The following is a 15,419-nucleotide window of genomic DNA, read 5'->3' as shown; positions in this document are numbered from 1 at the left end:
ATCCCCAACAGGATATTTCAACAAGTCCCGGCGATAACAGGCTGCACTTTTAACTCCAGCTCGGTTCCCAAGTTTCTAAACCATCTTTGGTATCTGTCGCCATAGTATCTGAATTGAGGAAGTGAGATCATAGTCATTAGGATATTTTAGCGATCCGCAGTAGAAGAAGGCCTAAATGCCACCCAGCCTTCAGATGTGAGCTAAACAGATAACTTGCACTTGATATGTGTTTTTAGACTATGGATAAGATAGTGAACTGGTTCCAAACATTTAGCTCAGTTGTATGCTGCTTTGTGATCTATTAACTGCAAGGGTTTGCATTAAAAAGGTTGCATACGTGTATGGATATATATATTTACCCCAAAAAATATGGGGGAATGGAAATGATGCAGACAATTACATTGGAAGCAACATTCTTTCCGCAATATTAAGCTGATCTACCCCTAAAAAAACAACAAAAAAAAAAAAAAAAAAAAAAAGGTTAAATATATTTTCATGATGCATTAGGTGTTGTTCAATTCACTCCCTTCTCTTTATTTTCAACTCTCCTTTCGCAGCTTTTGTCTTAATGAATTAAACTTCGACAATGTCCTTTTTGCCTCTCTGGTTTGATGTTAACTTTTTCTTCCGCTTCCCAAAAGCATTATTTGGCGATGGGCTGTGTAGGCGATTTGGCGCTTGTACAGTTAAGCCCCGAACCTTGGGTTCATGCACTAATACCAGACAGCTTAAAATAGTGAAAGAAAAACCTCAATGTAGACTATATAAATTACACATCTATGAATTTAAGGTGTTTCTCTTTATTCAACCCACCTGCCCTTCAGCCACACTATTTAATGACCCTAAAGCCATCGCCCTGTGGATATTAAAGCCATCGCCCTGTGGATATTATAGCCATCGCCCTGTGGATATTAAAGCCATCGCCCTGTGGATATTAAAGCCATCGCCCTGTGGATATTAAAGCCATCGCCCTGTGGATATTAAAGCCATCGCCCTGTGTATATTAAAGCCATCGCCCTGTGGATATTAAAGCCATCGCCCTGTGGATATTAAAGCCATCGCCCTGTGGATATTAAAGCCATCGCCCTGTTGATATTATAGCCATCGCTCTGTTGATATTATAGCCATCGCCCTGTGGATATTAAAGCCATCGCCCTGTGGATATTAAAGGCATCGCCCTGTGGATATTATAGCCATCGCCCTGTGGATATTATCGCCGGGACTGCTGGTTACGAGTCAACCTGCGCATCACTAGCCTGTAGTAGACTCTGAGGTAGTCTCTTGATGCCTGTGGTACTCTCTTGATGCCTGTAGTACTCTCTTGATGCCTGTAGTACTCTCTTGACGCCTGTTGTAGTCTCTTGACGCCTGTAGTACTCGCTTGACGCCTGTAGTACTCTCTTGACGTCTGTTGTAGTCTCTTGATGCCTGTAGTACTCTCTTGATGCCTGTAGTACTCTCTTGACGCCTGTTGTAGTCTCTTGACGCCTGTAGTACTCTCTTGACGCCTGTAGTACTCTCTTGACGCCTGTAGTACTCTCTTGACGCCTGTAGTAGTCTCTTGACGCGTGTAGTAGTCTCTTGACGCGTGTAGTAGTCTCTTGACGCGTGTAGTAGTCTCTTGACGCCTGTAGTAGTCTCTTGGCGCCTGTAGTAGTCTCTTGGCGCCTGTAGTAGTCTCTTGGCGCCTGTAGTAGTCTCTTGACTCCTGTGGTAGTCTCTTGACGCCTGTAGTAGTCTCTTGACGCCTGTAGTAGTCTCTTGGCGCCTGTGGTAGTCTCTTGACGCCTGTGGTAGTCTCTTGACGCCTGTAGTAGTCTCTTGGCGCCTGTGGTAGTCTCTTGACGCCTGTGGTAGTCTCTTGACACCTGTGGTAGTCTCTTGACGCCTGTGGTAGTCACTTAACGCCTGTAGTAGTCTCTTGATGCCTGTAGTAGTCTCTTGACGCCTGTGGTAGTCTCTTGACGCCTGTAGTACTCTCTTGATGCCTGTGGTAGTCTCTTGATGCCTGCGGTAGTCTCTTGACGCCTGTAGTACTCGCTTGACGCCTGTAGTACTCTCTTGATGCCTGTAGTAGTCTCTTGACGCCTGTAGTAGACTCTGAGGTAGTCTCTTGACGCCTGTAGTAGTCTCTTGATGCCTGTAGTAGTCTCTTGACGCCTGTAGTAGTCTCTTGACGCCTGTAGTAGTCTCTTGATGCCTGTAGTAGTCTCTTGACGCCTGTAGTAGTCTCTTGACGCCTGTAGTAGTCTCTTGACGCCTGTAGTAGTCTCTTGACGCCTGTAGTAGTCTCTTGACGCCTGTGGTAGTCTCTTGACGCCTGTGGTAGTCTCTTGACGCCTGTGGTAGTCTCTTGACGCCTGTAGTAGTCTCTTGGCGCCTGTGGTAGTCTCTTGACGCCTGTGGTAGTCTCTTGACGCCTGTGGTAGTCTCTTGGCGCCTGTAGTAGTCTCTTGACGCCTGTGGTAGTCTCTTGACGCCTGTAGTAGTCTCTTGACGCCTGTAGTAGTCTCTTGACGCCTGTAGTAGTCTCTTGACGCCTGTGGTAGTCTCTTGACGCCTGTAGTAGTCTCTTGGCGCCTGTAGTAGTCTCTTGACGCCTGTGGTAGTCTCTTGACGCCTGTAGTAGTCTCTTGACGCCTGTAGTAGTCTCTTGACGCCTGTAGTAGTCTCTTGACGCCTGTAGTAGTCTCTTGACGCCTGTAGTAGTCTCTTGACGCGTGTAGTAGTCTCTTGACGCCTGTAGTAGTCTCTTGGCGCCTGTGGTAGTCTCTTGACGCCTGTGGTAGTCTCTTGACGCCTGTGGTAGTCTCTTGACGCCTGTGGTAGTCTCTTGACGCCTGTGGTAGTCTCTTGACGCCTGTGGTAGTCTCTTGACGCCTGTAGTAGTCTCTTGACGCCTGTAGTAGTCTCTTGACGCCTGTAGTAGTCTCTTGACGCCTGTAGTAGTCTCTTGACGCGTGTAGTAGTCTCTTGACGCGTGTAGTAGTCTCTTGACGCGTGTAGTAGTCTCTTGACGCCTGTGGTAGTCTCTTGACGCCTGTGGTAGTCTCTTGACGCCTGTAGTAGTCTCTTGGCGCCTGTAGTAGTCTCTTGACGCCTGTAGTAGTTTCTTGACGCCTGTAGTAGTCTCTTGACGCCTGTAGTAGTCTCTTGACGCCTGTAGTAGTCTCTTGACGCCTGTAGTAGTCTCTTGACGCGTGTAGTAGTCTCTTGACGCCTGTAGTAGTCTCTTGGCGCCTGTGGTAGTCTCTTGACGCCTGTGGTAGTCTCTTGACGCCTGTGGTAGTCTCTTGACGCCTGTGGTAGTCTCTTGACGCCTGTGGTAGTCTCTTGACGCCTGTGGTAGTCTCTTGACGCCTGTGGTAGTCTCTTGACGCCTGTAGTAGTCTCTTGACGCCTGTAGTAGTCTCTTGACGCCTGTAGTAGTCTCTTGACGCCTGTAGTAGTCTCTTGACGCCTGTAGTAGTCTCTTGACGCGTGTAGTAGTCTCTTGACGCGTGTAGTAGTCTCTTGACGCGTGTAGTAGTCTCTTGACGCGTGTAGTAGTCTCTTGACGCCTGTGGTAGTCTCTTGACGCCTGTGGTAGTCTCTTGACGCCTGTAGTAGTCTCTTGGCGCCTGTAGTAGTCTCTTGACGCCTGTAGTAGTCTCTTGACGCCTGTAGTAGTCTCTTGACGCCTGTAGTAGTCTCTTGACGCCTGTAGTAGTCTCTTGACGCGTGTAGTAGTCTCTTGACGCGTGTAGTAGTCTCTTGACGCGTGTAGTAGTCTCTTGACGCGTGTAGTAGTCTCTTGACGCCTGTAGTAGTCTCTTGGCGCCTGTGGTAGTCTCTTGACGCCTGTGGTAGTCTCTTGACGCCTGTGGTAGTCTCTTGACGCCTGTAGTAGTCTCTTGACGCCTGTGGTAGTCTCTTGACGCCTGTAGTAGTCTCTTGACGCCTGTGGTAGTCTCTTGACGCCTGTGGTAGTCTCTTGACGCCTGTAGTAGTCTCTTGACGCCTGTAGTAGTCTCTTGACGCCTGTAGTAGTCTCTTGACGCCTGTAGTAGTCTCTTGACGCCTGTAGTAGTCTCTTGACGCGTGTAGTAGTCTCTTGACGCGTGTAGTAGTCTCTTGGCGCCTGTGGTAGTCTCTTGACGCCTGTGGTAGTCTCTTGGCGCCTGTGGTAGTCTCTTGACGCCTGTAGTAGTCTCTTGACGCCTGTAGTAGTCTCTTGACGCCTGTAGTAGTCTCTTGACGCCTGTAGTAGTCTCTTGACGCCTGTAGTAGTCTCTTGACGCGTGTAGTAGTCTCTTGACGCGTGTAGTAGTCTCTTGACGCGTGTAGTAGTCTCTTGACGCCTGTAGTAGTCTCTTGGCGCCTGTAGTAGTCTCTTGGCGCCTGTGGTAGTCTCTTGACTCCTGTGGTAGTCTCTTGACGCCTGTAGTAGTCTCTTGACGCCTGTGGTAGTCTCTTGGCGCCTGTGGTAGTCTCTTGACGCCTGTGGTAGTCTCTTGACGCCTGTAGTAGTCTCTTGGCGCCTGTGGTAGTCTCTTGACGCCTGTGGTAGTCTCTTGACGCCTGTGGTAGTCTCTTGACGCCTGTGGTAGTCTCTTGACGCCTGTGGTAGTCTCTTGACGCCTGTGGTAGTCTCTTGACGCCTGTGGTAGTCTCTTGACGCCTGTAGTAGTCTCTTGACGCCTGTAGTAGTCTCTTGACGCCTGTAGTAGTCTCTTGACGCCTGTACTAGTCTCTTGACGCCTGTAGTAGTCTCTTGACGCCTGTAGTAGTCTCTTGACGCCTGTAGTAGTCTCTTGACGCCTGTAGTTGCCTCTTGACAGTTGTTGATGGTGCTTTTTGCGGTTACTGTTATTGTCTCTGGATGTTGTGTGTTGTCTGGCATTACCATTAGTTATTTTTTGACATCTGCGATTGTCTGATGTTGTTGTAAGTATTTCTGTAGAGATCTGTGGCTCTATGTTGACGTCTGATGATGTTTGTCAATATTTACTCATCAAGGCAGAAAGGGACCTCTCTCGGCTTATGAAGTCTCTGATGTTGACGGGGTAGGGTAGAGTTCAGCTCTGTTTGTGAAGACCGTGACCAGGTCATTCCCAGACAGACACAGGATGTGACAGGGTGTGTTTGCCCAGGCCAGACAAGGCCCTGTGTTTATCAGCGGGTGGGTTGCCAGACTCAGTATGTGTTGAGGTGAGTCTCTCTCCCTCCATAGCTATCTCTCTCTCTCTCTCTTTTCAGTAGTAATGGCTGTGTAACTCTCTCTCTCCCTCCATAGCTATCTCTCTCTCTCTTTTCAGTAGTAATGGCTGTGTAACTCTCTCTCTCCCTCCATAGCTATCTCTCTCTCTCTTTTCAGTAGTAATGGCTGTGTAACTCTCTCTCTCCCTCCATAGCTATCTCTCTCTCTCTCTTTTCAGTAGTAATGGCTGTGTAACTTGGTGTGTTGCAAGTCTCCCCAAGATTACAATGTCCCACATAAATGTTCAGCTGTAACGTGGTAATTTTACTCATCACAGAACCCCCTGTATACGATCTCTAGAATATAATGAATGAGTGATGACAGTGTTGAATAACTGACATAATTATCTCTGCCCAGTAATGATACTGTGGAATAACTGACACTGTTCTCTCTGCCCAGTAATGATACTGTGGAATAACTGACACAGTTCTCTCTGCTCAGTAATGATACTGTGGAATAACTGACACAGTTCTCTCTGCTCAGTAATGATACTGTGGAATAACTGACACTGCTCTCTCTGCCCAGTAATGATACTGTGGAAAACCTGACACTGTTCTCTCTGCCCAGTAATGATACTGTGGAAAACCTGACACTGTTCTCTCTGCCCAGTAATGATACTGTGGAATAACTGACACTGTTCTCTCTGCCCAGTAATGATACTGTGGAATAACTGACACAGTTCTCCCTGCTCAGTAATAATACTGTAGAATAATTGACACAGTTCTCTCTGCTCAGTAATGATACTTTGGAATAACTGACACACTTCTCTCTGCTCAGTAATGATACTGTGGAATAACTGACACTGTTCTCTCTGCTCAGTAATGATACTGTGGAATAACTGACACAGTTCTCTCTGCTCAGTAATGATACTGTGGAGTAACTGACACAGTTCTCTCTGCTCAGTAATGATACTGTGGAATAACTGACACAGTTCTCTCTGCTCAGTAATGATACTGTGGAATAACTGACACAGTTCTCTCTGCTCAGTAATGATACTGTGGAATAACTGACACAGTTCTCTCTGCTCAGTAATGATACTGTGGAATAACTGACACAGTTCTCTCTGCTCAGTAATGATACTGTGGAATAACTGACACAGTTCTCTCTGCTCAGTAATGATACTGTGGAATAACTGACACAGTTCTCTCTGCTCAGTAATGATATATGTGGAGTAACTGACACAGTTCTCTCTGCTCAGTAATGATACTGTGGAGTAACTGACACAGTTCTCTCTGCTCAGTAATGATACTGTGGAATAACTGACACAGTTCTCTCTGCTCAGTAATGATACTGTGGAATAACTGACACAGTTCTCTCTGCCCAGTAATGATATTCAGAGGCCTCAAACTTCCGGTTCAGAATGTTATTGTACCTCACCAAGACTTTTTCATAACTCCGCTCCCCCGGAATATGACAACTTGCCAAAAGTTCAGCCTGTTGACAACCGAGGGGGCATCCGAGTCCACCAGAGATGCCCTGGCGGTGTGAACGGCTGCCCTCACCCATCAGCCCGTGCCCCGACGCCCACCCGCTCAGCGCCAGGGGTCACCCCACGCCCCCAGAGCTGTGGTGGGGGCCCTACGAAATCTCATTATCCTGTTAACTGGACATTTATCTGACAAGAGAGAAGGGAGGCAGCGCCCCAATCATCGTTAAAGAGTAATAGAAAGGCTTGGAATAATAAATAAAAAACAGGGAGAAGAAGCGTATAAAAAGCCGGGGCCTTAACCAGCATCTCTCTTTAATGTGTGTGATAGGTCTGACAGGATTATTAATCAGGAACTAAAGGAAATTCAGACCTTTGCTCTCGGCTGCCTCACTTAGAGTCTTTAGTTACCGCCATTACATAGCAACCGAGGGTCGGGAGGTCTGCCACTAATTGGTTCTTCAGGGTTTTGAATAACAATGAGCCGGGCCCAATTATAAAATCACTGAGAGACACCGCGGAGAAGAGGGAGGGTGGTTAGAGAGAGGAAGAGAGGGAGGGAGGGAGGGAGGGAGGGAAGGGCGAACCTACTGGACCAGTGGAGGGAGGGAGGGAGGTTAGTTAGAGAGGGAGGGAGGGAAGGGAGAACCTGCTGGACCAGTGGAGGGAGCGAGCGAGAGAGATAGGGAGGTTAGAGAGAGAGAGAGGGAGGGAAGGGAGAACCTGCTGGACCAGTGGAGGGAGAAAGGGAGAGAGCAGTGAGGCTGTTTCATCACTTTTGCTTCTCCTCAGCTATTAATAAGATTTATAAATCAGTGGCGGCATTAATTTTAATAGAGGGCTGTGGAAAACAGTCAAGGTCCCTGAAGATAGCTTCACCTCATTTGAAATTCCATTTGCATAAAAGATTCACGTAACATAGGCAGATTTGAGGGGGAATTTTTTCAGTTTTTTTTTTTTTTATCATGTGTTCATTTATTAATAATGGACTCCTTTTTATATTCCTAAATCTGACACGAGTGATTTGGAATATAAATCAGTTTATGTCCATATCAAGCATCTCCTTTTATTTTTGTACGATAGCTCTCTGTGTACACTCTCTGGAGTGACTGAGTGACTGAGTGACTGAGTGACTGAGTGACTGAGCGACTGAGTGACTGAGTGTGCATTGGACAGTGAACAGTACGCACTATCATTGGCCACCTGGTGGCTCTGTGCCTCTTGAGAACAAAGGAACATGTCCCTTTCTACTGATCACCAGTTACAGATGTAGTTTAACCTGGTCAGGTGTAACAACAGTCTCTCTACTGATAACACACAACACACCAGTTACAGATGTAGTTTAACCTGGTCAGGTGTAACAACAGCCTCTACTGATAACACACAACACACCAGTTACAGATGTAGTTTAACCTGGTCAGGTGTAACAACAGTCTCTACTGATAACACACAACACACCAGTTACAGATGTAGTTTAACCTGGTCAGGTGTAACAACAGTCTCTCTACTGATAACACACAACACACCAGTTAGAGATATAGTTTAACCTGGTCAGGTGTAACAACAGCCTCTACTGATAACACACAACACACCAGTTAGAGATGTAGTTTAACCTGGTCAGGTGTAACAACCGTCTCTACTGATAACACACAACACACCAGTTAGAGATGTAGTTTAACCTGGTCAGGTGTAACAACAGCCTCTACTGATAACACACAACACACCAGTTACAGATGTAGTTTAACCTGGTCAGGTGTAACAACAGTCTCTACTGATAACACACAACACACCAGTTACAGATGTAGTTTAACCTGGTCAGGTGTAACAACAGTCTCTACTGATAACACACAACACACCAGTTACAGATGTAGTTTAACCTGGTCAGGTGTAACAACAGTCTCTCTACTGATAACACACAACACACCAGTTACAGATGTAGTTTAACCTGGTCAGGTGTAACAACAGTCTCTACTGATAACACACAACACACCAGTTACAGATGTAGTTTAACCTGGTCAGGTGTAACAACAGTCTCTCTACTGATAACACACAACACACCAGTTACAGATATAGTTTAACCTGGTCAGGTGTAACAACAGTCTCTACTGATAACACACAACACACCAGTTACAGATGTAGTTTAACCTGGTCAGGTGTAACAACAGTCTCTACTGATAACACACAACACACCAGTTACAGATGTAGTTTAACCTGGTCAGGTGTAACAACAGTCTCTCTGCTGATAACACACAACACACCAGTTACAGATGTAGTTTAACCTGGTCAGGTGTAACAACAGCCTCTACTGATAACACACAACACACCAGTTACAGATGTAGTTTAACCTGGTCAGGTGTAACAACAGTCTCTACTGATAACACACAACACACCAGTTACAGATGTAGTTTAACCTGGTCAGGTGTAACAACAGTCTCTCTACTGATAACACACAACACACACATCATTGCGTTACTGACACACAACTACCCCGTCAATCATCCTTCGGATTGACTTACTGTTGCTGTCTACGGAGCTTTTTGATTTCATGTAACATCATCTCTTGGCTGACTGAACTGAGTATAATGTAGGCTGTATGATGTTTTTGATGAAAGGGATGTTTGATAGTTCGTTCAACACATCCACATATCTTATTTATCCTCTCTTACCTCTCCTGTCCATCTAACACACCCGACATGTATATCCTGTTTGCTGAGGACAGCATACATGCACCCTGTGTGATCAAAGAGCTGTGTTGGAATAGACAAGATGCCTGCAGATCTGTCTGTGTTCAGATTGTTTGTAGTGCCGTGTTGAAAGAGTAGCCATGTTTTGCTTCATTTATGTACATTGATTGTTAGAGGGAGACGTAGGCCTATAAGGACAAGGATGAGACTCACTCTTTAATAGATCTGACCTAAAGGTTACAACCTACTGTCACCCAGGCCTTTATCTATCTGTCTCTATTGGCAGTATTGATGCAGGTCTTTGAACACTAGTCCTGTACGCACACGCACACGCACGCACGCACGCACACACACACACACGCACGCACGCACACACGCACGCACGCACGCACGCACACACACACACACACACACACACACACACACACACACACAGACACAGACACACACAGAGCACAATCGTTGATCATTTCTCGATTTCCAACCATTCAGTCAGATTTGATCAGTGTGTATGCACTGTGTGTGCATTTTTGTTAGTGTCTTCAGAAAGTATTCAAACCCCTTGACTTTTCCCACATTTTAGTTTAATTACAGCCTGAATTAACAATGGATTGAATGGAGATGTTAGTTTGTCACTGGCCGACACACAATACCCCATCATGTCAAAGTGGAATTATGTTTTTCCAAAAACAATCTAATAAATACAAAAGGAAAAGCGGAAATGTCTTGAGTCAATAAGTATTCAACCCTTTTGTTATGACCTGAATACGTTCAGGAGTAAAAATGTTCTGAACATGTTACATGGACTCGGTCTGTGTGCAGTGATAGTGTCTGACATGATTTTTGAATGACCACCTCATCTCTGTACCTGTCACGAACGTCGTCAGGGTGGAAATGACCGGACCAAGGTGCAGCGTGGTGAGCGTACATTTCTTTTTATAATAAATGTCGCCAACAAAAACAAGAAACAACAAAAACGAACGTGAAGCTGACTAGGGCTATACAGGCCACTAACACAGACAACTACACACAACTAAGGTGGCAAAACAGACTGCCTAAGTATGATTCCCAATCAGAGACAACGATAGACAGCTGTCCCTGATTGAGAACCATACCCGGCCTAAACATAGAAACAGAAAACATAGAAATAAAGAAACTAGAATTCCCACCCTAGTCACACCCTGGCCTAACCAACATAGAGAATAAAAGCCTCTCTATGGCCAGGGCGTGACAGTATCCCACTCATCAAATTATTTGTAAGGTCCCTTAGTCGAGCAGTGAATTTCAAACCCAGATTCAACCACAAAGACCCAGGGAGGTTTTCCAATGACTCGCAAAGAAGGGCAATATCCCTTTTGAGCATAGTAAAGTATCAACACACCCCAGTCATTACAAAGATACAGGCGTCCTTCCTAACCTAGTTGCCAGAGAGGAAGGAAACCGCTCAGGGTTTTCACCATGATGAAAGTGGTGACTTTAAAACAGTTACAGAGTTTAATGGCTGTGATAGCAGGATCAACAACCTTGTAGTTATTCCACAAAACTAACCTAATTGACAGAATAGAAATATTCCATAAAATGCATCCTGTTTGCAACAAGGCACTAAAGTAATACTGCAAAAAACATGTGGCAAAGCAATTCACTTTAAGTCCTGAATACAAAGTGTTATGGTTGGGGGAAATCCAATACAACACATTACTGAGTACCACTCTCCATATATCCAAACAGTGGTGGCAGCATCATGTTATGGGTATGCTTGTAATCTTTAAGGACAGGGTAGGTTTTCAGGATAAAAAAGAAATGGAAGCACTGGCAAAATCCTTGACAAAAACCTGGTTCAGTCTGCTTTCCACCAGACACTGGGAGATGAATTCACCTTCCAGCAGAACAATAACCTAAAACACAAGGCCAAATCCACACTGGAGTTGCTTTAAGATGGTGAATGTTCCTGAGTGGCCGTGATACAGTTTTGACTTAAATCTACTTGTAAATCTATAGCAAGACCTGAAAATGGTTGTCTAGCAATGATCAACAATCAATTTGACAGAAGTTTTTAAAGAAGTATGAGCAAATGTTGCACAATCCAGGTGTGGAAAGCTCTTCGAGACTTACCCAGAAATACTCACAGCTTTAATCGCTGCCAAAGGTGCTTCTACAACGTATTGACTCAGGGGTGTGAATACTTTGTGTAAATCAGATATTTATGTATTTCATTTTAATTTCCCAAAAATGTCTAAAAACATGTTTTCCCTTTGTCATTATGGGGTATTGTGTGTAGATGGGTGAGAAAAAATACTTGTAATGAATGTTGAATTGAGGCTGTAACACAACTTAACGCGTAATAAGTCAAGGGGTATGAAGGCACTGTAGCTATATGTACAGAAGTAACCCTAATCCTGAAGTTCATGTATTTGATTTAACCTTGAATTGAACCAGGTAGCTGCAGTAGTTCCATTTGAGGTCAGAAGACCTCTTTCCAAAGGGACACCTATAAGTCCTAAGTGCAATACAGTGTAAGTGAGATGTATCAATGAGTCATTTCAATACTGTAACATTGTACCTACATTAATTAATACACAGGAATAAGAACACTGTAACATGAAGTAATAATGAATCACTAATATTCCTAAAACTGTTTTCAGATATATGATAACTAATGAGCTAACGAGCTAATTTAGCTGAAGATGAAGGAATCCTGATACGTGTGTACAGTTAATGACGGTGACGGCTGTTTCCTGTTTGTGGATCATTTCCCCATTTATTTTGCCTCTATAATTGCCTAATTAATGGATGACATTTTGATTGTCGTGTTTACTGTTTACCTCTGAGCGAGCGGCGTAATCCGGATCTATTTGTCTGTTTGAGGAAGGATACATCTTGTTGAATAATGCATGGCGCATCACTACAGACAGTGGTGCGGTATGAATTATAACGCGCTGGTGAGATGATAACTCCCTCTGACTAGCCCGAAGACGTGGCGAGGAGGTAGAAAAATGAATCCCTCCAAAGCTTTCACTACTTCACCTTTAATGAAAGAGAGAGGAGAGAGGATGTGCGGATGTCAGAAAGCTCTGTGTCTCGTTAAAACCTGGGAGACAGGGGGTGAAGAGACGGTGGGTTCTGTCTGCACGCCCCATTTGACTCAGAAATATGGCTTCATTGAGTATGGATTGGACTTTTCCCCCCTCTATGCTTTCTGTGTGTGGGTGTGCTTGTGCGTGTGCGTGCATGCGTGAGTGAGTGAAGCAACCCACTCTGTCAGGTTAAAGTGCTGAACAGCCGAAGGGAAGGGATGGAAGGTAGAGAGACAGAGAGAGAGGAAGGTGAGGGATGAAAGGTAGAGAGAGGAAGGTGAGGGATGGAATGTAGAGAGAGAGGAAGGTGTGGGATGGAAGGTAGAGAGGCAGGAAGGTGGGGGATGAAAGGTAGAGAGAGGAAGGTGAGGGATGGAATGTAGAGAGAGAGGAAGGTGAGGGATGGAAGGTAGAGAGGCAGAGAGAGAGGAAGGTAGAGAGAGAGGAAGGTAGAGAGAGGAAGGTGAGGGATGGAAGGTAGAGAGAGGAATGTGAGCTATGGAAGGTAAAGAGACAGAGAGAGGAATGTGAGGGATGGAAGGTAGAGAGAGAGAGAAAGGAAGGTGAGGGGTGGAAGGTAAAGAGACAGAGAGAGAGAAAGGAAGGTAGACAGACAAAGAGAAAAAAAAGGTGAAACATGGAAGTTAGAGAGAGAGAGGAGGGTGAGGGATGGAAGGTAGCGCGACAGAGAGGAGGGTGAGGGATGGAAGGTAGAGAGAGAGAGGAGGGTGAGGGATGGAAGGTAGAGCGACAGAGGAGGGTGAGGGATGGAAGGTAGAGAGAGAGTGGAGGGTGAGGGATGGAAGGTAGAGAGACAGAGGGAGGGGGGTGAGGGATGGACGGTAGAGAGAGAGGAGGGTGAGGGATGGAAGGTAGAGCGACAGAGAGGAGGGTGAGGGATGGAAGGTAGAGAGAGAGAGGAGGGTGAGGGATGGAAGGTAGAGCGACAGAGGAGGGTGAGGGATGGAAGGTAGAGAGAGAGTGGAGGGTGAAAGGTAGAGAGACAGAGGGAGGGGGGTGAGGGATGGACGGTAGAGAGAGAGGAGGGTGAGGGATGGAAGGTAGAGCGACAGAGAGGAGGGTGAGGGATGGAAGGTAGAGAGAGAGAGGAGGGTGAGGGATGGAAGGTAGAGCGACAGAGGAGGGTGAGGGATGGAAGGTAGAGAGAGAGTGGAGGGTGAGGGATGGAAGGTAGAGAGACAGAGGGAGGGGGGTGAGGGATGGAAGGTAGAGAGACAGAGGGGGGTGAGGGATGGAAGGTAGAGAGACAGAGAGAGGGGGGTGAGGGATGGAAGGTAGAGAGACAGAGGGGGGTGAGGGATGGAAGGTAGAGAGACAGAGAGAGGGGGGTGAGGGATGGACGGTAGAGAGAGAGAGAGGAGGATGAGGGATGGAAAGTAGAGAGACAGAGAGAGGGGGGTGAGGGATGGATGGTAGAGAGAGAGGAGGGTGAGGGATGGAAGGTAGAGAGACAGAGAGAGGAGGGTGAGGGATGACGGGAGAGAGAGAGGAGGGTGAGGGATGGAAGGTAGAGAGACAGAGAGAGGAGGGTGAGGGATGGACGGTAGAGAGAGAGGAGGGTGAGGGATGGAAGGTAGAGAGACAGAGAGAGGGGGGTGAGGGATGGACGGTAGAGAGAGAGGAGGATGAGGGATGGAAGGTAGAGAGACAGAGAGGAGGGTGAGGGATGGAAGGTAGAGAGAGAGAGGAGGGTGAGGGATGGAAGGTAGAGCGACAGAGAGGAGGGTGAGGGATGGAAGGTAGAGAGAGAGAGGAGGGTGAGGGATGGAAGGTAGAGCGACAGAGGAGGGTGAGGGATGGAAGGTAGAGAGAGAGTGGAGGGTGAGGGATGGAAGGTAGAGAGACAGAGGGAGGGGGGTGAGGGATGGAAGGTAGAGAGACAGAGGGGGGTGAGGGATGGAAGGTAGAGAGACAGAGAGAGGGGGGTGAGGGATGGAAGGTAGAGAGACAGAGGGGGGTGAGGGATGGAAGGTAGAGAGACAGAGAGAGGGGGGTGAGGGATGGACGGTAGAGAGAGAGAGAGGAGGATGAGGGATGGAAAGTAGAGAGACAGAGAGAGGGGGGTGAGGGATGGATGGTAGAGAGAGAGGAGGGTGAGGGATGGAAGGTAGAGAGACAGAGAGAGGAGGGTGAGGGATGACGGGAGAGAGAGAGGAGGGTGAGGGATGGAAGGTAGAGAGACAGAGAGAGGAGGGTGAGGGATGGACGGTAGAGAGAGAGGAGGGTGAGGGATGGAAGGTAGAGAGACAGAGAGAGGGGGGTGAGGGATGGACGGTAGAGAGAGAGAGAGGAGGGTGAGGGATGGAAGTTAGAGAGAGAGGAGGATGAGGGATGGAAAGTAGAGAGACAGAGAGAGGGGGTGAGGGATGGACAGTAGAGAGAGATAGGAGGGTGAGGGATAAAGGGTAGAGAGACAGAGAGAGGGGGGTGAGGGATGGACGGTAGAGAGAGGAGGGTGAGGGATGGAAGGTAGAGAGACAGAGAGAGGGGGGTGAGGGATGGACGGTAGAGAGAGAGAGAGGAGGGTGAGGGATGGACGGTAGAGACAGAGAGAGGAGGGTGAGGGATGGACGGTAGAGAGAGAGGAGGATGAGGGATGGAAAGTAGAGAGACAGAGAGAGGGGGTGAGGGATGGACAGTAGAGAGAGATAGGAGGGTGAGGGATAAAGGGTAGAGAGACAGAGAGAGGGGGGTGAGGGATGGACGGTAGAGAGAGGAGGGTGAGGGATGGAAGGTAGAGAGACAGAGAGAGGGGGGTGAGGGATGGACGGTAGAGAGAGAGGAGGGTGAGGGATGGAAAGTAGAGAGACAGAGAGAGGGGGGTGAGGGATAAAGGGTAGAGAGACAGAGAGAGGGGGGTGAGGGATGGACGGTAGAGAGAGAGAGAGGAGGATGAGGGATGGAAAGTAGAGAGACAGAGAGAGGGGGGTGAGGGATGGATGGTAGAGAGAGAGGAGGGTGAGGGATGGAAGGTA

The sequence above is a fragment of the Salvelinus fontinalis genome, chromosome 4, assembly GCF_029448725.1.
Source record: "Salvelinus fontinalis isolate EN_2023a chromosome 4, ASM2944872v1, whole genome shotgun sequence".
Classification (NCBI taxonomy): domain Eukaryota; kingdom Metazoa; phylum Chordata; class Actinopteri; order Salmoniformes; family Salmonidae; genus Salvelinus; species Salvelinus fontinalis.
This window is presented reverse-complemented; position numbering follows the sequence as displayed.